This window comes from Triturus cristatus, chromosome 3_2 (assembly GCF_964204655.1).
Source record: "Triturus cristatus chromosome 3_2, aTriCri1.1, whole genome shotgun sequence".
Classification (NCBI taxonomy): Eukaryota; Metazoa; Chordata; class Amphibia; order Caudata; family Salamandridae; genus Triturus; species Triturus cristatus.
In genome coordinates this window covers 618,676,482-618,700,195 of record NC_140584.1, presented here as the reverse complement: position 1 = coordinate 618,700,195, position 23,714 = coordinate 618,676,482, and the positions used below count along the sequence as shown (strand labels likewise).

The 23,714-nt window shown below is 45.9% G+C and overlaps 1 protein-coding gene across 2 annotated transcripts in view; it reads left to right on the top strand.

Moving 5' to 3' along the window:
- Positions 1-1,027: 1,027 nt before the first annotated feature.
- The window catches only part of LOC146857835 (uncharacterized), a 346,446-nt gene continuing 323,759 nt past the window's right edge, over positions 1,028-23,714 (top strand). Inside the window, exon 1 of one of the 2 annotated variants that reach the window (XM_085648523.1) lies at positions 1,028-1,105. The gene's annotated coding sequence lies outside the window, so the exon portion shown is untranslated. Of the gene's footprint in view, positions 1,337-23,714 lie in introns of both variants that reach the window. The other variant, XM_085648522.1, reaches the window with a different exon arrangement.

Sequence of the window (23,714 nt, the reverse complement as noted above, 5' to 3'; positions counted from 1 at the left end):
CATGGTTAAAAGACATTGTCATTTACAACGCCATTTACAACGCCAATAGCTCTAACTTAAGCAAATGTGAGACCTATTGCATTTCCAATGCTTGTTCATTCTGAAAATCTGTTCACCCTACCCTTGCAGTGATTCTGGCTGGTGGAGCCCATGATCTGGCCAGGGGGCGCTGGCGGGAAGTTGAGTGGATGGCTCGATCTGAATCGGCTCGATCTCGCCCTCTATTTTCTGAAGGAAGTCCTTCCATTATAGGAAATTCTGTTCTCCATGCCTATAGAAGTGCCTTCCCAGTGTGTTTTTGTGTTTTGAGTGTCTGCCATTTAGTGCAGTATTATACCTCCACTTGTACTTTGTACTCTTTTGTAACATGCACATGTCACCTTTCCTTTTGTAACGTATCGTTTGCTACCACTTGTATTTTGTTTGCTTTTGATACATGCACAACGGCCACCACTGCCTCATGGAACGTAACTTTTGTTTTAGTGTTTTGAATGTCTGCCATTTATTGCAATTTTTTACCTCTGTGTACTTTGTATGCTCTTGTAACCTGCACACGTCACTTTTTCCTTTTGTAACGTATCGTTTGCTACCTCTTGTATTTTGTTTGCTCCTGATACTTGCACAATTGTCACTTTTGCCTCATGTACCGTAAAATTTGATTTTGTAACATGCTCACTTGTAATTTTTCTCCTTATGTATCATTACTGCTCCTATTGTGAAGCGCTTGGACACCTTCGGGTAAAGTCCGCGCTATATAAAAACGCATTAAATAAAATAAAATAAAATAAATGAAGCCTTTGCCTTAGCTGAGAGCCCGGCTGCTGCGAAGGAGCGTGGCTGGAAACGAGGGTTGTGACCATACATACCTTGTCCTGTGGGGGCGACCCGTGCAGGGTGACTGTGAGATCCGGTCGGTGTTCCGCATTCATAATGACTGTGCTTGGAACTGCGCCTTAGCACCAGCGCCTCTAGAGGGAGGTATTGTTTTACTTATCTCCACATTACCCATTCCAATGTCTCCCGGCAACAGACACACACAAACAGGGCGAACCCGCGCTGCTACCAGAGCTCAGGGAAACTCGGAGGTCCTGACAAGTGGCGAAAGGTAGAAATGTGCACTGTGCATGTTGTCTCCAACGTCTCATGAGAGGGCAATGGCCTTTTGAGGGGGATGAAAGAGAGGTAGGTCAAACCTGAGCCAAGGTTGAAACTGGGTAAAAAGAGCAGCCGAGATCCCAGTAACCGGTACGGGGAGGAAGTGCGCCATCAAACTCCGCGAAGCGACAAGGGAAGAATTAACTGCCTAACCACGGCTGGAGAGAAGGAGCAGCAACAGGTTGGCATTATTCAGTGTGGGCAGGCAGGGGGCTTGAGGGGCGAACCTCTTGCAGTTAACGGAATCTCCTTTTACAAGTTCTTCCCATTTCATAGAGCTTCATTGATATGTGTTAACGGTAGGAGCGTAGCTCCAGAGTGTTTGGGGTGTGACAACCCGCAACAAATGAATTCTGGTGTGGTCCAGACGGGTGGCAGTGTCTGTGGTCGGGTTTCCGCCGCTATGTTCCCTGTATACGTGCATCAATCGCTCAAAATGCGCGTGGAGTGATTGATTCATTGAGTTCCCGTTGAGTTCTGCATATCTTGGGCCAATCCATTTCCTTTAGGGGAACTTTCCTTTTGAACTGGGATGTAACTGCATGGTATATGCAAACCTGCCAACTCACTCAGTGCCACCATGTGTTACACGATTTTGTCTTCCTTCACACGGTCACCGGGTGAGGAGCCGAAATCACAGGGTGGCAGGGAAACCGAGCAGAAAACTGCTTTAAACATTGGATACTCAGCTCATTTTTGGTGGAGGCAGTAACCAACTGATGTCCATTAAGAAGTGTGAAAACACGCCACGACATCGCAGACAGCCTCAATGACAATTTGTTTTATTTTTTTGGGATGGGGTGTTTGGGGCCTGGTAAGGGGCAGAGTGCCTCTTAGGTAGCTCCCAGCATGAGGCCCCACTCTCTCTAAGGCCCACCCCTTCCTCACACACTGGCATTCATTTGTAAGTTGGCAGGTATGTATCTGGTCTTCACTACTGGGACAAGGCATTTTTGCTTGCTACTCTCTGGGGTTCCTGTGTTGGCCAATCTACCACCCTCTTACAGTCTGCCCACATGTCCTTTGGGACTGCCACTTCGAACAACATATCCAAGTCTTTCCACAACACCTTGGAGATAGTCACAATCCTATCAGAGTGTACCACTTGTCAGGGTTCTCCCCTAATTTGGGGAGTGAATTTGTGAAATGAAATAGGTTGACTCAAGAACATGGAACATGTAAATAGCACCTCCCTGAACTTCCCTTTTGGTACTTCTTCACTGCTTCTTCTGTGTCCTCTCCCTGTTGTTTCCTTCCTCCATCTTACCTTGAACCCCTCCTTCATTGTTAGTTCCCTGAACATCTCCAGATCACTCTATTCTCTGATGCATTCGATCAGTTCCTTCACATTCGTTCTCAAGCCCTTTTGCCTTAATGCCCTCAAGTCCCTGTCACCAGCCGTCATTCCGGCATTCCTTCTCAACTTCTTTCTCTGGGTCACATCATACCCACACTCCTCTGCTGGCTTCTCCACATTTGCATACACCTCCGTACCACTCTTACAGCTTCTTTGCCCAAGTACATCAGTTCGTCCTCAAACTAGTGTCCTAGGAAATCTAATCACACATTTCCCTTGACAATCTCTTCAAGTTCAGTTTTCAGTTGGGCAATGTTTGTTCTCTGAGGAACTGATCCACCAGATGCTTGGGTCGCCCTGGGAACTGTGGCCTGTATGGTGGTCTCTATGGTTCCTCCCATCAGATCTCTGTGAACTAAGACATATTGGGACTCTGCTGGATTTTGGGGCATATTTCCTGCTCCTGATGCTACATTATATGGGGGTGGTCTGGACTTTAGTAGTTTGTCTATGAGAGCATCCTCTTCATCACTCTCGGGCTCTAAGTCTTCTTTGGAGTGGCAGGAGTCTCTTTACCAAGGGCCTCGCTGTCTATCAGAGGATAAGCGCCTACTTTCTCAGCCACATCCTCCCTCCACCTTCCCTGCCTATTATCATCCTGAATGTTCAGCCAAGAACGGAACTCTCGGTTCTTTAGCGCAAACCACTTTCTATGTTTCTCATTTGCCATATGTTCCCACAGATTCAGCGCCTCAAATTGTGTGGCTCCAGGTTGAGGCTTTAAATCATACATTCTCCTCCGCATATTCTCAAGCTTGGGTATGTGGTAAGTGCCACACAGCGGGAACTGTAATTCCTCATCTTTCTCCATTTATTGATGCCATTGTTTGAGTCACACACTCACGTGCAAACTTTTCTTTACCACCATTTCTCTTGCTGGTGTGCCTTCAGACGGAAATTTGTCATCCATTTTTAGATCTGATTACATTTTCGAAGGCTGAATCCCCATGATTTCTGCCTTTCAATTTCAACTGTTAGCTTCCCACGCCATTCACTCACGTCTCTCCAATCACAGAGCAACTAAATCAAAGGTCAGCCAATCACAGCCCAGCTCTTTGGCATATGCGAGCCTATCCCTACATGGTATCCTATGTTGTAAATAGTTGGTGTGCTGTCGAACTCTCTTGACCCCTGTTTTCGCTCACTCTCATACAATTTCAACTTTTCTGCTTCTTCTATGTGAAATGAAGTCTATACAAGAACTACTTTACTCAGAGCAACACTCATGCATTAACAGACTTTCGACTTGCAGAGGGTTGCCCTGACCAGTGTGCCCACTTCAGTGCACCTAGGAATGAACGACAATCAGCTTTGATTAGTACAACCGTACAAAGCAAAGATATGTCCCTATCTTGGTGTGACTGATAGCACTTCACTGTATACCTTTCCTAAGCAGACAATATAACAACCTGATAATTTATGATTTACACCTAAGGTATCTTTTTCCAATGCAAGCCAAGACAAGCACTTTATACAGCATGATCTTCAATCATCCACAAAGAACATTAAAAAACAATGACCAACAACCCTTTGAATCCGAGAGTCAAAGCGACATTATAGTTCAATTCAAAACCCGTCCACTGCATTTCAACTTTTCACCTCACACTACAACTGCAACATGCACCTCTTCTCATTCGCACTCATGTATACATGCAATGGTCCCTATCGATACTTACATTGTTGTTTTTGGACTATTGTGTCAGCCACCTCCTCTCCTCACAGCTAGCAACGGTCAGCATCGGGGCATGGACTGAGTCAATTTGGACCTGGGGGGCGCAACCACCTATACCATGAAGGAACAGTTCTTGGGTGGCCAAGATGCCGATCGCCTTCTTGTGAGGCTCCAATAAAATCCGGGCCCATTGCGCATTATCCTGCATGCCTCTGACTCACGAGTTCCCGTAAACTGCGGGCAAGAACCCCCCCCCTCCGGCACTGATATCTGTTGGGGTGCTGAAGCCGCTACCTGCTGTAGCTGGCGATCCTTATGTGAGCAGGGAGAGGCACCAGGCAGAAAGGCCTACTCCCTAGCACCATGAGACCAGCGCCTGGCTGGGCTCTGGGTGCCTGTGGTGCTCCCCCCCCCCCCGCTTCAAAGACCGTCCCAGGGGCCCGCGGTGCTCATCGCCTGGATCCCCCAACATGGACCAGGAGAGGCGCTGTCGTTGCCGGAGGACCATGGCTGTGACGGTGCCGGATGGCTGCTTCTGTAGTTGTGGTGCAGCCGTTTCGCCTTAGGCCGCGCAGAGGACTTGATACATGTGGAGTGGCACGCATGGAGAGTGGGCCGCTGATCCTGGAAACCTGCCTCTGCCCATACTTTGCGACCTGGGACTCCCTCGCTGGGGATAAGTAGGTGAGCTCTACACCACTTGTCGTGTGGACTGCGGCCTTGGAGGTCAGCCGGGAGTGAGGCCTGGAGTGGCCACAGCCTGCTGTACGAGTGCTACCAAGGCGCCTGTGGCAGGATAGTGCAGCGCTCTTGAGGGGTGCGTCAGAGGGGGGATCTGGCTAGTAACCGTGACCTGCACTGGGGCTGGCAATGAGGGATTGCAGCACTGGTCCCATTGGGTACCAGGGAGGTCATTGTTCTAAGCAAGTGAGGGCTGCTTTGGGTATGGGAAGATATCGCCCAGGCGCAACGCCTTCCACGAGACCGACTGTGAGGGGACAACAACTGTCTGGCTATGCTATGGCCCTGGGACAGTAACTAGCACTGTGCCATATGTCTGTGTGAACTGAGGACTCCCCTCTGAATGATAGAAGTGGCAGGGGGCCCAGCGGAAGGGGTGATTGACCTGGGACGTGGCCCATCGCCAGGTGCTTGGGGTCTTGTTCAATCCCTTGAGGGAAGTCGCACATCAGACGCCACTGAAAAGTGACTGGCTGCCCCGTGGCCAGAGTGGACATTGAGACGGGGTCATGGAGTAGGTCCTCGGGCCTGCACATCGCAAGACACCTCCGTGCCTCTTGTGGGCGATTGAAATGCCGCTTCTGAGCACGAGGTGCTGGGGTTAACTGTTTCGGCACTAACACTCACTGAGTGCCCAATCTACGTGGGCTGGTCTCTCATTAGCTCTCCTGAAGAAAAGTATTTTACTTGTGGTGAAGACGGGTACAGGGGCGACTGGGTCACTACAGCCTGGGAGTGCTCTGTGGTGCCCCCTCTAAGCCCACTTGATTTCTATAGGGGACCCTTGACACAGTGCCTAGTGACTGTACTTCCTCATCTTGGACCCCTAGACACCGTGGATGGCTGCCTACGGGGCATGGTTAGGCGGAAGTCCTCAAGGCCTTCGCCCCCTCAGAAAACAGTCATGGCTATGTTGGCTGCCTCCCCGCGATGATGGACCTGATCCACCAACTGGAGAGTACTCTCAAAAAGCACACTGGAATGTTCTACAGGGTATTGTAGGCCATTCAGGTTTCTAAAAGATCTGCGGAGGCTCAACCTGGGCCGTCCAGATGGAAACCGTCCTTCTGCTGGCAGATCACACCAAGCTCGCGGAGAGAGTTGATGAGGCGGAGTCCTCCCTGACCTCTATGTGGCCCTTCCTGGTGGCTGTTCGGGAGCAACTAAAACACCTGAAGACTGAAGTGCAAGACCTCAAGGGGAGAGCAGAGGATGCGGAATTGCGTTCAAAGCATAGGAACGTTCGCTTCCTGGGTTTCCCCGAGATAGGAGAAGGCCCCAACTAGGAGCTCTTTATCAAAGATTGGCTATCACAGACCGTTCTGGACAATCGTATCCATGCATTTTTCTCTGTAGAAAAATCACACTGCATCCCTGGCTGCTGCCTGTCCCGGGGTCCCACCATATCCGGTGATTGCATGTCTGCTCAATTACATTGACAGAGATCTGATCTTGCAGGTGTTTCGTGTGAAGGGCCCTTGGACCAATAATGTAAACACCATCCCAGCATACCCTGACTATACGGCAGAGGTACAAAGGCGTTGCAAAACGTTTGGAGCTGTGAAGGTGCAACTGTGGAACTTGGAACTTCCATATGCTCTGCACTTTACCGTGAGGCTCAGGGTGGTTGACGCAGGTGCAACTAATTTCTTCTCGTCCCCAGACATGGCGGTGCACCAAAGAAGTTCCAGACCAGTTGGGAGCAGAGGGAGATGACCTACAAGGCTGGTCTGACGGGGGATCCAATCTCAACCGCCGCCCGCCCTACCTTGATCATGTCCATCTCAAGAACAAGCTGCAAAAGAATGAGCGCAGGTGGTGGCAGAGGTCTCGCTTCATGGTGTTAAACAATTTCAAGTGCTGGCACTAGACAATGACCAGGAATCTTTGCTTGGTGTGTCTGATTCGGTGACCTTAGACGGAGGCTCCACTCTTGCCTCAGTGAGGTCACCTCGTAGAGAGCTTTGGGACCAGTGACTCTTACTACACCAGTGAGTGAAATGATTTGCGCTTGTGGTGGAGAGAGGCAGAGGGTGCTGTGGTAATTTTGTGAGCACTTGGAGGTCATGTTGAACTGTGGGAAAACTCTGGATCATTTATGCTCTATGTAAGGGTCCGGGGTACCTGGGTCCACATCGAAACTTACTCCACATGCCTATTGGCTCCACCCTCATGGACTTTCACAGGGACTGTTCAGCATTAAAGTCACATTGTAGTTGCATGGGCCTACAGAGTAGGAATTGCTATTAGGAAATCGCTATTTAGGAAATGCTAAACCATTAATTCCTATCGGCCTAAAGACCCATAGGTACGAATGGTTTTGCATTTTCAAATTTCCGATTTCCTAATAGGAAATCGCAAATTAGGAAATGCAAACCCAAGGGTGTCTATGAGTCCAAGGCTCCCCATAATGCACCCCACTAAAGTGGTGCACATGTAAAGCGCGTAAATGCTCCAGGGGCATGTGCACTACATGACACTTTAAAAAAATGCATATTGGGTGCATCTTTTTAAATTACACATGGTTACCATTGACTTGGAGTTGATGGTAATAACATTTCCTAAATGCCCATTTCACATTTAGGAAATGCTTTGTACATGTGCTTAGGAAATCGCAATTAGGAATCCCTGTTACGAATCCCTCTGTGCCTTTGTACATACAGAAAGGCAATTTAGCATTTTTTAACAAACTGAAATTGTGATTTGGTCCGTTAAGAAATGCTATATTCTTTTGTACTTACGCCTAGTTGGGGAAATTGTGGCACGATGCCTGTTGGTGTCCAAGCCAAGGGAGTGGGTGTTAATGTGTTGCTTTGTGTTCTGTTCTTAGCTGGGACTGGGCAGGGCAGTGGGAGGGTGGATGGGGGATGTGTTTATGGTGCTGGAGAAATGCATTAACGAGCCTCCTTGGTGGGGCGTTTCACATGCTTTATGGCTACCGCCTACAACTCACTGACATGGAGTATTAGGGGCTTGGCAACTCTAGTGCGCCATCATAGGATATATACATACCTCAGTCAGAGACACATACACATAGAAATAGAATGTCTGCAGGAGACCCACCTCACAGCCACTGAATTAAATAAAGTATTCAGGCGATAGAGTGGACAGGTGTTTGGCACTGAGTACTCTGCATTTGTAAGAGGGGCTTATGATTTGGATCACCCGAGTGTTCTGTTTGTGCAAAACAGAACTGTGGTGGACCCCAATAGCCGTTTTATTTTATTGGAGGGCGCATTCAATGGGCACTCATTGTTAGTCATCTCGTTCTACGTGCCCAATATGCTTCAGGGTGGTTTCCTGTGCACATTATCCCCAGCTGTGCTCACTGGCCTCCAGGCCCATAATCTCTGGGGGGGGATTTTAATTGCGTGCAATGCACCGCTCTGGATCGATCGGTACCCTTCCTACCTGCGGCATAGGACCTACAGGCGACCAAACCCTTCAGATTATGGGCATCCACAACACAACACAATTGCACATTATTTGGCAATTGGGGCACCAAGAGACAGAGAATACTCCTACTATGCTCTGGGACACCAGGTGCACACCAGACTAGATGATATATTTTGTAATGCAGAGTTATAGTTCGTGTACAGAGCTCAGAATACTTGGGCAGGATATTGTCTGACCACAGCCCCTTTAAAGTGACCTTTCGCTGCGGGATGACAGGGTGCCGATACGGACCTGGCGATTGCGGACTGAGGCCCTTTTTATATGCAGTAAACAAACATACCATCAGTAAGCACCTGCTTCACTATTTTGAGGAAAATTATGGCTCCGCTGGATTCAAGGGCATAGAGTTGGATGCCATGAATGAAGGTGGTCATGAGGGGACATTGCGTTAAGTCTTCCAGGGGGGAATGGGCATCCCTCCTTCGTAGTGTATTATCGTTGGAGGCACATCTCCATGCCACTGACCTGAAAGCGGTGACAGTGTTTGAGGATCGTGCGTGGCTGAGAGACTTGAGGGGCCATTATAGGGAGGGAACGTGCCGCCTTAGAAACATCGACTGCAAGGCGTCCCTGGCTCGGCAACATGCAGAAGAGAATAAACCTGTTAAACATTGACTATAAGATGTTAAGGAAAGTGCTGGCAAACTGATTTCTCCTGATGCTCCAGACACTGGTCCACCCTGACCAGTGCAGGTTCATTCCTCATAGAGCCGCATATGTCGACGTGCATCATAATGCGAGGAGTTATCAGGAGCACTTCGTGGTCTCCTTGGACTTCGAAAAAGCTTTTTGACACCCTCAGCTGGTCATACTTATTGCTTATCCTGAGAGCCCTGGGGATGGGTCTCGAGTTCCTGGGTTGGATTGAGCTCCTATACGCGACATTCCAAGCTGGAGTGCAGATGGGATGATGATATCTTGTCAGTTTGACATTGGCAGGGGTGCTCCCTCTCCTCTGTGATTTTTGCACTGGCCATGGAACCCTTGGCCGCCCTAACCTGCAGGCAAGGAGCTCGGACTGGGGCGTAGCGGTGTGGCCCTATTGGCACACAGTCTCACTATATGTGGGCGATGTACTGGTCTATTTACAGTACCCGGAACAGGAACTGCCCACTCCTTTCTCTCATTTAGATCTTTTTGGCGGCTTTGAGGGAGCTGGGGTTAGTCCTGTATTTTCTTCTGCTTACGGTGGAGTACGCTGAAGCGGAGGAGCTGGAACCCAACCGGCTGCCTTTGCAGATCGAAACATTCCACTACCTTGGAGTGAACATATACTAAACACACAAGGACCTCCTTGATGGCAATCATGGTCAAGCCTTGGCTGCATTCCGTGGGCTTCTTGACATGCCTGCCCATGTCGCCTATGGACTGGGCTCCATAGCAAAAATGTTAAAACGACTGCAGATCCTCAAATTCTTCACACTGGTGCCTGTGATCCAAACCAGGGCCATTTTCAGGGACTTAAGGAGGTTAATCTCGGATCTGGTGTGGAGTGGTGCGTGTAAGCAAGTATCTATTTGTGTACTTCAGTTTCCATTAATCAAGAGTGGTCTGGGAGTGCCTGTTCTTGAGCTCTACTTTGCGGCATTACCGCTACAATGGCCCATGTGCTAGCTGGCAGAAGACGCAATGGGTGAGGGTAGATTGGTCAGGGAGGAACTGGATGGGATAGGCATACTGAAGTGACTGTTACTATCTGGTGGCCTGCCTCAGGGTATGAGCAGGCTGGCACGCATTTCAAAACTGCGCTGGAGTATATTTAGCCACAGCGAGATGCGCCACCCTGCGCCCCCCAACTACCACTCTGGAGCATTCCTAGGCTGAGGGCCCTGCTGGCAGCACATGACCCAGTGCCTTGGTGGGAGGTGGGGGGCGGGGTCCTGCTTAGGGGACCTACATATTGTGGGAGACCTCAACTCCTTTCAGGATCTGCAGGATGCTAATGCCTTGGGGGCTGGCCGATCTTTGGCTTACACTGTTCTTGTCCTGGAGATCAGGAATGCTTGGTTGGTGGGTCAGGAGACCCCTCCCTACACTGATGCCGCTCAAGCAGGTAAAACAAGTGTCCCTTAATGCCCGCCTGGAGTTTACTCAGGTCAATTATTTACATCACACTTACCTTACACCACACCATCTTCATAAGATGTTCCTGGGAGTGGCCCCTGTATCTCCCCGATGCAGTCATCATGAAGCGACCTTCCTTCACATGGTGTGGGAATGTCCCCCCCTTGACATAGGTATAGGTACAAATCATGGCCCACATATTAGCGATAGTGGATGTCAGTCTACCAACTGACGCCCTACTCTAGTTGTTAGGTGTTACCAAATGGACGAAGGGCACTAAATACTGTCTAAAATTGGTGGATTTAGCTATGGTCATCTTCAAGATCCTCATCGCCATAGCATGGAAGGCAGTACAGCCACCCTCGATTGACTGCTGCCTTCGAGTGGCCCTTAGATGGGCTACTGCTGAAGCTAACGTTATGGCACATGCCTCACGTGTGTGGGAAGAGGGCGTTGATGCCACCCTATTGGACACCTATGTACTTAAGCTTCAGGACAAATTAGATGCCTTTATATGATCATGGGCATGGTCTGCATCACTCCAGAAGGCTTGCCCTTTGTGGGCTGATTATCAATCTGCAAACACAGGGTAGCCCTGCTAGGAGACCTTACTACCCCTCGCACGCAGGGTGGGATATTACCCTTGGAAGTCCTGATGATGGCCAGAGCAGAGAGCACTACTCCATACATGGGCACCTCTAGATGCCCCTACACTTCCCCTATGTGTCTCCTCTTTTTGTTCTCATATGGATAGCACCTTTGGGTTCTCGCAGCCACCCCCTGCTACCCAGCTACCCAGATTGTTTACACAGGTTCTTTATGTTTTTTAGAACGTATAATTAATGACCATTGTTCTAGACTGCTATGTATTGATGGCATTAACTTGGGGTCTGTATTCTTGTAACCCACCTCCCTTGCATGGAGGCTGCAACCGAACAAGGGGCATTTGATCTGTCTACGTGGTACACGTTTACCCATGTTATTCCATAATTTGATGTTACACTTATGTGATTACAGCTGTTTTATATGCTTATATGACTGCTGGTATATGCAAATGTCTTGATCACTGCTGTACCAACTTGAAAATGCCAATAAGGAAATATTAAATTAAAAAAAGGAAGATACAGTTCTCGGTTCTAAGGCCAATATACCTATATAGGTCTGGTCAGTACTTGACGAATCCAGTCGGAACCATCAGCTCTGCTACCAGATCTGCCAGCATGCAAACCCATATATAAAAGTTCCTCCTAATCCACTGGCACTGGATACAAAGCTGTGTAGTCCCTGCCGGACTGTGGTGCTCCCAGCTGGACCCTTATCTCTCTGTAAGCTAGGTAGGGAACGTGCAGAAGGCGAAAAGAAAACATTTCTGGTAAAGAAGTCCAGTCAAGTTTCTCCATTTTAAGATTTACTCAATTAGTTAGAAATACATAAATGGAAAAGCTGGGCCATAAAAGTTAGATCAATAAGCATACTTCTTAAAGAATTCAGCAAGAACTCCAGCATAGATTCTCCTTTTTAAAGAATTGGGTAAGGGTCGCATTCTAGCATGGAGCAAACACGCTCGTTAATAGGGCTTTAGACAAAGGCTTCACACATTTACAACATTAATACATGGTTCACATGTTCATAACCAATAGAATGTAATCAAAGAGCAACATTTGCATCAAAATACATTCAAGGATTTTCTCACTATTCTAATACACGGAGATCTAGTGTTCTCAAAATCTGTTCTCAGCACATGAAATGTTACATAGTATGTCATTCACTCTGGGACAGTTGCTCTGTCCTTCAGAAAGTTTACCCTGCTCAGACTGCTATGGAGAATCATTTTCGCAGCTAGTGAAATCGACGACTGTTTATTATAACTCAGAATAAATAGTAGTTCAAATGACGTTAGACGGTGAAATCACAACAAGATGGACGATGGTGCCTAAATTGTATTAAGTTAAAAAAACATAAATTATTTATTTTAAATCCTTTACTGTTCATTTTAACAAAAATATGAATACTTACAGGCTAAACATTTAAATTTCAAGCAACCCACTTTATCGTTAGCAGCCCTCGTCGCACAGGCACACGCATCCATGAAAGTTTGCAGAGCTTATATACACTTTACCCTCCTCTTCCCTCTCACATAGTACAGGCCAGGAATACACAAACGCTTTTATGTGGTGCAGATAAGCCTTTTAAATTTAACACTATTTTCATAACTTCTGCTCTAAAATAAAGTATCATTTAGTTTTCTTGCGCTTCAGGGCTCACAGAAACTCGAAAAAGTATTCGAGGACAGATTTATCAAGGGCTTGCATTGCCCTTGTATCACACAAGGTGAAGCAAAGCAAAGCAAATCCTTAAGTCAGAATTACTATGCCACGCAGAGCCACCTTGCTTGGTCTGCGTGGCATAGTAAATCTAGAGTAACTGCCTTGCGTTACTCTGCATTAAGAATGGGATCCATGCATTCACCCGTGGTTTTAGACTCATTGCCAGATTTACCAAGACTAGTAAACCTTGGAATGCATCAAAATGCTATGCCTTCCCAGGTGAGGCATAACAAGCAGATATAGCTTTATTTCTCCTACTTATTTCCTCTTTTTGTGTGTGTGCTTCATAGAAAGAGGAAATGCCTTAGAGGCTTGTTTTTGTGCAGGAAGGTGTCTTTTCCTGCACAGAAACAATCCAATGTAATAACACAGGCACTGTTTCACCATTGCACAAGGGTGCCTACGTTGGTGCTTGGCAGCCACAAGTGCGCCGGCGCAGAGAGAGAGCAGCAATGCGCCATATGCTGACCAAACTGTCCCTTAATGTGGTATGAAAGAGGCAAGTAGGGTAATTAACAGTGATCAACTGGCAACTTGAGATAGAGGGAGTGTAAGACTAAAGTGTGCATCCTTCCCTGTATTTATATATTTATATTTTATAGGGGCAAGGTAAGTAATGCAGTTAAACTTTGCAATAGTTACATATATATATATATATATATATATATATATATATATATATTCACTGAAAAAACCATAGGTTTCACACATGTTATAGTTAGCTGGACATTTTACTGATAAAAAACCTATGAAATTCCCCCGTTATAGTTAGTGCAGGCAACTATAACTCACGCGACCGCAATCCTCTGCTGATGCTAATACTGTATTTAGACACTTATTTGCCCATGTCTTCTTCCATTAAATTTTAGCTATACATATATTACAAATATTTTTTTTTCATAAAGACACATATGTCATCAGCAGAGGATTGCGGTCGCGTGAGTTATAGTTGCCTGCACTAACTATAACGGGGGAATTTCATAGGTTTTTTATCAGTAAAATGTCCAGCTAACTATAACATGTGTGAAACCTATGGTTTTTTCAGTGAATTTGCAAGGTTTTTTAAATGCTAATTCCTAACTATAACGTGTGTGAAACCTATGGTTTTTTCAGTGAATTTGTACGGTTTTTTAAATGCTAAGTTACTTTACGCCATTCGTGGCGTGCGCGCCCACTTAACGCAGTTCGTTCCGTGCACGCACGGTGCGCTTCGCGCACCGTGCGCGCACAGTGAGCACACGGTGCGCTTTGCGCACCGCGCGCCCACTTTACGCAGTTAGTGCCGTGCACGCACGGTGGGCACGCGGTGCGCTACGCGCACCGCGTGCCCACGTTACGCTGGATGGGCCATGTACGCACGATGCGCTTCGCGCACTGTGCGCACATGGAGGGCATATTATGCGCTTCGTTGTGCAAGGTAAACTTTTACATTTTCATTAATTATATACGCCATCCACAAATCGTGCACTTCGGGCACCATTTGCACACGGGGTGGGGAGAGTATGGTTATTTTTTTTTTTAAAAAACTTTTATATTTTCATTTTGAAAATTTATGCCATGCACAAATGGTCAACCTTCATTGAACATTTGGCACACGGGGTAGAGAGAGTATGGTAAAAAAAAAATTTTAAATATAATTTTTACCGTACGCGTACGGTAAGCGTAATCGGCGATTTTTCGAAAAAAAAATAATTTGACTTTTTGGCCTTGGAGGTTCTTTGGGGACACCTCAATCAAGACTAGGTGGTTAGGAGCTGTCTAAACAGCCCCTTTACATGTTTTTTGCCTTTGTTTTTCCACACCCCCTCAGAGAGCGAGAGATAAAATGGCGGCCGCCGCTTCCTGGTTTCGACCGATTCGAATGTTTACTAAGATCTAACAGCCAATCAGAATCGCGCTCGCGCTCGTCACCGTACGCGTACGGTAAGCTTACCGTAAGCGCACGGTAAGCGCACCGTAAGCTGGCTCAGATATATATATTGATTTAAATGCTATTTTCTCAGGATCTACTGAACAGATTTACACCAGACCTACAAAAGGCACTTCCTTGACCTGAGGACTACCTCTCTGCCAAATTTCAAGTAACTCTGTTCGGCCGTTCGGGCTGTAGCTGTGTCTAAAGGTCCTATGGAAAAATGCATGGGAAAAACGTGTTTTGGGACCCCCCTTTTTTCTCAGCCCCCGCTTGACGAATCCCCCCGAGACTTTCAGGGTAGGAGCGGAGCGGAGCGCCCCACCTATTTTGAAAATTTCGCGAGGATTCGTCGACCGGCGCCAAAGTTATTCCAAATAGAATGTTGCGGATTTCCTATGGAAACAGGGTGCTAACTATAACTACCTACTGGCGACCGCCAGTAGGTAATATATATATATATATATATATATATATATATATATATATATATATATATATATCCACCACCAGTCCCGCCTCTTAAAAGAACGGGTCCGACACATGCTATTGGACCACTGCAGGTAAGATTTATTTGCCACCAGTACAGCAGGTAAGTACTAAAACACCTGGCAGACGCGTTTCGGCGAATGCCTTAATCATTGCCAGCATTGTGTTTTAAAACAAGTTCAAAATGTCCAGGAACTTTGCTTACTGTTTGATAGTTCTTCAATCTCTGTGGATGGTAAACGCAAAGTATGCTGGTAACTGGAGTACCGCAGTCCATATTGTCCCACGCACTGTGTGAGTCAACAGTCCCACATCGCGAACTTTGGTTAAGTAACCAGTCCGTGCATTCAGTAATGCCCTGGCAGTCGCCAGCATACGAGTCTGCTTATCCACTCCTTGCGGGGACCATGGCGGCAAACGTCATCTGCAGTTGTCCAAATCAGCAGTAATCTGCTGCTCTCTCCTCTTAGTACCAGGAACGTTGTCTTGGGCGAGGGGGCGCCGCTTTTGCGCGTTCCGCACAGTACACCACAGAAGTTGTCGACATCAAGCGGAGCACCTGACCGAGAGGCGTGTCGGATGTACAGCGTCGACTGCTGCACTTTAACATCCACCACCAGTCCCGCCTCTTAAAAGAACGGGTCCGACACATGCTATTGGACAACTGCAGGTAAGATTTATTTGCCACCAGTACAGCAGGTAAGTACTAAAACACCTGGCAGACGCGTTTCGGCGAATGCCTTAATCATTGCCAGCATTGTGTTTTAAAACAAGTTCAAAATGTCCAGGAACTTTGCTTACTGTTTGATAGTTCTTCAATCTCTGTGGATGGTAAAAGCAAAGTATGCTGGTAACTGGAGTCCCGCAGTCCATATTGTCCCACGCACTGTGTGAGTCAACAGTCCCACATCGCGAACTTTGGTTAAGTAACCAGTCCGTGCATTCAGTAATGCCCTGGCAGTCGCCAGCATATGAGTCTGCTTATCCACTCCTTGCGGGGACCATGGCGGCAAACGTCATCTGCAGTTGTCCAAATCAGCAGTAACCTGCTGCTCTCTCCTCTTAGTACCAGGAACGTTGTCTTGGGCGAGGGGGCGCCGCTTTTGCGCGTTCCGCACAGCACACCACAGAAGTTGTCGACATCAAGCGGAGCACCTGACCGAGAGGCGTGTCGGATGTACAGCGTCGACCGCTGCACTTTAACATCCACCACCAGTCCCGCCTCTTAAAAGAACGGGTCCGACACATGCTATTGGACCACTGCAGGTAAGATTTATTTGCCACCAGTACAGCAGGTAAGTACTAAAACACCTGGCAGACGCGTTTCGGCGAATGCCTTACTCATTGCCAGCATTGTGTTTTAAAACAAGTTCAAAATGTCCAGGAACTTTGCTTACTGTTTGATAGTTCTTCAATCTCTGTGGATGGTAAACGCAAAGTATGCTGGTAACTGGAGTCCCGCAGTCCATATTGTCCCACGCACTGTGTGAGTTAACAGTCCCACATCGCGAACTTTGGTTAAGTAACCAGTCCGTGCATTCAGTAATGCCCTGGCAGTCGCCAGCATACGAGTCTGCTTATCCACTCCTTGCGGGGACCATGGCGGTAAACGTCATCTGCAAATGTCCAAATCAGCAGTAATCTGCTGCTCTCTCCTCTTAGTACCAGGAACGTTGTCTTGGGCGAGGGGGCGCCGCTTTTGCGCGTTCCGCACAGTACACCACAGAAGTTGTCGACATCAAGCGGAGCACCTGACCGAGAGGCGTGTCGGATAGACAGCGTCGACTGCTGCACTTTAACATCCACCACCAGTCCCGCCTCTTAAAAGAACGGGTCCGACACATGCTATTGGACAACTGCAGGTAAGATTTATTTGCCACCAGTACAGCAGGTAAGTACTAAAACACCTGGCAGACGCGTTTCGGCGAATGCCTTAATCATTGCCAGCATTGTGTTTTAAAACAAGTTCAAAATGTCCAGGAACTTTGCTTACTGTTTGATAGTTCTTCAATCTCTGTGGATGGTAAAAGCAAAGTATGCTGGTAACTGGAGTCCCGCAGTCCATATTGTCCCACGCACTGTGTGAGTCAACAGTCCCACATCGCGAACTTTGGTTAAGTAACCAGTCCGTGCATTCAGTAATGCCCTGGCAGTCGCCAGCATATGAGTCTGCTTATCCACTCCTTGCGGGGACCATGGCGGCAAACGTCATCTGCAGTTGTCCAAATCAGCAGTAACCTGCTGCTCTCTCCTCTTAGTACCAGGAACGTTGTCTTGGGCGAGGGGGCGCCGCTTTTGCGCGTTCCGCACAGCACACCACAGAAGTTGTCGACATCAAGCGGAGCACCTGACCGAGAGGCGTGTCGGATGTACAGCGTCGACTGCTGCACTTTAACATCCACCACCAGTCCCGCCTCTTAAAAGAACGGGTCCGACACATGCTATTGGACCACTGCAGGTAAGATTTATTTGCCACCAGTACAGCAGGTAAGTACTAAAACACCTGGCAGACGCATTTCGGCGAATGCCTTACTCATTGCCAGCATTGTGTTTTAAAACAAGTTCAAAATGTCCAGGAACTTTGCTTACTGTTTGATAGTTCTTCAATCTCTGTGGATGGTAAACGCAAAGTATGCTGGTAACTGGAGTCCCGCAGTCCATATTGTCCCACGCACTGTGTGAGTCAACAGTCCCACATCGCGAACTTTGGTTAAGTAACCAGTCCGTGCATTCAGTAATGCCCTGGCAGTCGCCAGCATATGAGTCTGCTTACCCACTCCTTGCGGGGACCATGGCGGCAAACGTCATCTGCAGTTGTCCAAATCAGCAGTAATCTGCTGCTCTCTCCTCTTAGTACCAGGAACGTTGTCTTGGGCGAGGGGGCGCCGCTTTTGCGCGTTCCGCACAGCACACCACAGAAGTTGTCGACATCAAGCGGAGCACCTGACCGAGAGGCGTGTCGGATGTACAGCGTCGACTGCTGCACTTTAACATCCACCACCAGTCCCGCCTCTTAAAAGAACGGGTCCGACACATGCTATTGGACCACTGCAGGTAAGATTTATTTGCCACCAGTACAGCAGGTAAGTACTAAAACACCTGGCAGACGCATTTCGGCGAATGCCTTAATCATTGCCAGCATTGTGTTTTAAAACAAGTTCAAAATGTCCAGGAACTTTGCTTACTGTTTGATAGTTCTTCAATCTCTGTGGATGGTAAACGCAAAGTATGCTGGTAACTGGAGTCCCGCAGTCCATATTGTCCCACGCACTGTGTGAGTCAACAGTCCCACATCGCGAAATTTGGTTAAGTAACCAGTCCGTGCATTCAGTAATGCCCTGGCAGTCGCCAGCATATGAGTCTGCTTATCCACTCCTTGCGGGGACCATGGTGGCAAACGTCATCTGCAGTTGTCCAAATCAGCAGTAATCTGCTGCTCTCTCCTCTTAGTACCAGGAACGTTGTCTTGGGCGAGGGGGCGCCGCTTTTGCGCGTTCCGCACAGCACACCACAGAAGTTGTCGACATCAAGCGGAGCACCTGACCGAGAGGCGTGTCGGATGTACAGCGTCGACTGCTGCACTTTAACATCCACCACCAGTCCCGCCTCTTAAAAGAACGGGTCCGACACATGCTATTGGACCACTGCAGGTAAGATTTATTTGCCACCAGTACAGCAGGTAAGTACTAAAACACCTGGCAGACGCGTTTCGGCGAATGCCTTAATCATTGCCAGCATTGTGTTTTAAAACAAGTTCAAAATGTCCAGGAACTTTGCTTACTGTTTGATAGTTCTTCAATCTCTGTGGATGGTAAACGCAAAGTATGCTAGTAACTGGAGTCCCGCAGTCCATATTGTCCCACGCACTGTGTGAGTCAACAGTCCCACATCGCGAACTTTGGTTAAGTAACCAGTCCGTGCATTCAGTAATGCCCTGGCAGTCGCCAGCATATGAGTCTGCTTATCCACTCCTTGCGGGGACCATGGCGGCAAACGTCATCTGCAGTTGTCCAAATCAGCAGTAATCTGCTGCTCTCTCCTCTTAGTACCAGGAACGTTGTCTTGGGCGAGGGGGCGCCGCTTTTGCGCGTTCCGCACAGCACACCACAGAAGTTGTCGACATCAAGCGGAGCACCTGACCGAGAGGCGTGTCGGATGTACAGCGTCGACTGCTGCACTTTAACATCCACCACCAGTCCCGCCTCTTAAAAGAACGGGTCCGACACATGCTATTGGACCACTGCAGGTAAGATTTATATATACGAGCCACTCCAGTTTTGCAGTTAGTAAAGTATTACGGGTTTATTTTCGGCAGCAAAAACGACGCGTTTCGATCTCAAACGAGATCTTGGTCACATGACCTTTTGCCAGTTCCGCATATATTTAGAGGCACAGTAAAATGCACGACGCAGCGTGCAGTCTGACATAAAGAAAATACTTCGGTGAGTTCTTGTGATATTTAAATAAACTATACAAGAAAACATTGTTTATATCACAATTGTTTTAGGAAGGTACATATGTGTAAATGTGGATATTTATTCTCAACTTGTAGTGAAGCACCTATTTCATACAGCAGTTTTGTTATGTTGTCTAGCGTCCCTGAGGACTATCTGCTGGGTCTAGTACCCATACCTTGTAACGTCTGAGATTGGTTAATTGTGGGTGTAGTACCCTGTTGTTCAACCCAAAAGTTTTTACTGCAATAGACCTCCTTACATTGGCCGTCTGCTACTTATGCTATAGTGCGAGCGTGGGGACTAGTGCGTGACGTGTCTGATCTTGAGGGGTAGTCTCTGCAATGGAGTTACTTTACGTGTTGTACATGCTGTTTTCAGACTACTCCTACAGTGTGCACATCTACCCTGTTTAATCCTGTCTATTTATTTAACATAAAAGGTGAGGTGGTGTACCAAATTATTCGGGTAGGGCAATTTATGACGGTATCACTAGTGTGACCAGTGGTTCTGTAGAGACGACAGTTCCTATGAACATGCTGGATCTCTTGTGCTCTTAGCAATAACTTGGTGGCTATTCTTCTCTTATGTCGCGCTACCAATATGTTCAAATATAAAAGACATAGACTGTTAATGACAATGTAGCACTCCCCATGTACTCATAACATCATTTAAACAATACAAAACAAGGGCATTTGAACTTTGGGATCTGACATTGTATCTCAGTGTTATAATGTACGTATGCTGTATTTATAATATAACATTAATTTTCAAACATAAAGTGACAGCGATCAATAAGTGGTACCAACTCCAATCTTCGACAAAAGAAAGGACGCGGACACCAACGACTTTCACTGAATCCACAGGTTTAATGATTACATTCCTTTGCTATGCGTTTCGGCATCACCTGCCTTAATCATGCAATAGAAAACTCGTTCAGTGTGGGTTAAAATACAAAAACATAGACTGCATTAAAAGGTCACATGGTCATTTCCACCAATCACTGGCTAATCAACATGAAGAAAAGACTGTGGGATTTGTCTAAATACAAGCATTCATGTCAAGTTCCCATTTTTTGTCTGAAACAAAACTTTATCCACACAGCTAATGTACAATACCACATATTATTTCATATTTGGTATGCAGTCTAGTGCATTTAACTGTTAAAGACATACTCAAGAGTAAAGATTTTTGTAAAAATATTTTTTTTTGATTATTACTTGACAAAAATATATAAAAAAAGATATATGTTTGTATGCGCGTGAAATAATGGGACATTGATTAAACAGAAACTTCATCGAGAGATTCTAATTTAAAAAGACATGTTCCCAATAAAACTGTTTCCCTGTAAAAATTATTTACAATGATAAAGTGCATAGTGCTTATCTCCTAATGTGCAAATAAAGTGCTAGTGCAAAAAAATGCAAAAAGCCAATTCACGCATCACATAGTAATGTAAAAAATATAAAATCTTTACTCTGTGGGTCCTGGGCAAGTGCCCAGCATCCTTAACCCGCAAATTTTTGTATATCACAATAATTTCAGTTTGCAAATGACTGCTTCAAAATTCCTCATTGCCAGTGATATAATTTTAACACAGTGTCATCTTTTAACATACAATGTCAGCCAGTGAATGTGTTCTCTGTTTCTAAATAAAGATTGCCAAGCCTATAATGGCACCCCCATTTGTTCTACTTCCCATAACTTATCTTGTCGATGTTTTCAGCTCATAAATTTAGCTTTATCTTAAGGATAACTATCTTATTATGGCTTCTTTTCATTGTGTTCTCCATTCGCTTAACTTTCTCTCTCTGATCTTTTCTTGTTATAAGAAAAATCTGAAAGGCAAATCAAATTAAGAATTTTAAAATGACAAAGGGCTTCACAATAGATGCCTATTAAGCTTGAAGTAGTATCTCATATTAATATACAAATATATAAATAATTGTTTAAATTTTCTATCCTAAATAGGTAAAAAATAATTTTTCCATATTCCATCTTATGGAGCTGCCTCGATAAATTATACATATTGAGTGGTTTACTATATACAAAAAGTGCAATTGCTTCTATATACAAAATTTAAATATTGTTGATCTTTCAACCATCCTCTATAGTATAAATTCTTATTGTATGTGGAAAACAGCACACAAATAGTTTCAAAGTTCCTGAGTCTCAAACACATTATTTCAACTGGACTGACATGATCAATATGTACACTTTGAGAAAAAATTAATCAAACAATATCGGTTAAAACCAACAGTGACCTTAAAAAATCTATTTGCAGAATTCTATTAAAATACAAACATTCAAAAGGATCTATCTGGTTGAATTGAATTTATAAATGAACGTGCAAATCTTCCTCAGAGTTTAAACCATGCGGCACCCTTGTGTTGAATAAAATAATATATCTTGTTTCCAGTTGTCTTAATTTCCGCTCCTTATTTCCTCCCCTCCAGGATTTGGGAGCCTGGTCAATGGCAAAGTAACATAACTCACTTGCATTCCCATTATGAGTCTCATGAATGTGTCGGGCAACTGCATAGTTGGGATCTTTGTTGTTTATTGCCCTTAAATGTTGTAAAATTCGAATATGTACCATATGCATCGTACTCCCGACATAAAGCTTGGGGCAAGAGCATTTCAGAATGTAGACTACAAACTCACGTCTGCAGTTGAGCGAGCATCTGATTTTCCACGGATTTTTTATCAATGTGGAAATCACCTGAGTTTCATTTTTCCCAATTTTACATGCTTTACATTTAAAACATCGATGAAAACCTGGGCTGGGTTTAAGCCACGTCTGTTTAGTTTTTAACTCTGGGCTTGTTACCACCAATTCGTCTCTCATTGATTTTGCCTTTCTAAATGTGAGCAGTGGTCTATTGGGAATAAGGTTGTTCAAAATTGGATCCCCTTTAAGTAGATGCCAATGCCTAGTTAGACTGTGTCTAACATCAGCCTGGTATGCTGAATAACCAGTTATTAATCTTATAGCCTCACCTTTATCTTGTTTCATTTTAGCAGTTTGCTCATTCGGTCTCATAAGGAGTTGGTGTCTTTGTAAGCCCTCAACTTTCTTCATAGCCTGATTCAAGGTTTTAGTCTCAAAGCCTCTCTGTAAAAATCTTGAATTAAGATCAGTTTGTGCTTTAGAAAATTCAATATCCTCACTACAGTTTCTTTTCATTCTGATGTGTTCCCCATATGGAATGCTCTTTTTTAGACACTGGGGGTGAAAACTCCCTGCGTGAAGAATCGAATTTCCTGCAGAGGTTTTCCTGTAAGTTTTCGTATGAATACTCCCATCCATCACATATACTTCCAAATCTAGAAAGGGTACTGATGATCTACTGATGGTTTCCGTGAACTTGAGGTTTAGGTCATTGTCATTGATAAGATCAATGAACTCCTTTGCACTGGCAGTGGTCCCATCCCACACCATGAATAGATCATCAATAAAACGAGCCCAGAAGATGATGTTTTTCTCCCAGGTCGTTTTGTGCAGGACTTTGAGCACCTGCTCCTCCCACCAGCCCATATGCAAATTGTCATAGCTGGGGGCGAAGCAGGTGCCCATCGCCGTGCCCCGTTGTTGCTTGTACATGTCTGCTCCAAAAAGGAAAAAATTATTTGTGAGACATAGTCTGCACATTTCCAGAAGCATCATAGAATGCTGATAAAATTGGATAGGTCTAGTTTTCAAATAATGAGCAGTAGCTTTCAGACCGTCAACATGCGCAATGCTGGTATACAGGCTTGTTACGTCCATCGTTGCTAGGATATATGTTTCTTTCCAATCAATCTCTGCAATCTTGTTTAGAAAATGTCCTGTGTCTTGAATGTAAGCAGGAAGTGATTTGACACACGGTTGAAGGAAAGAATCCAAATATTTAGAAGTGGATTCAAATAAGCTACCTATTGCAGAGATTATCGGTCTCCCTGGTGGAGTTTTCTGGTTTTTGTGGACTTTAGGAATTAACTATAATACAGGGGTGACCGGGTTGTCAATTTTTAAGAACAAAAATTCTTTTTGAGACAAAAGACCCATTCCACGCCATCTGGAGAGGTCCTTGTGATATTTTACTCT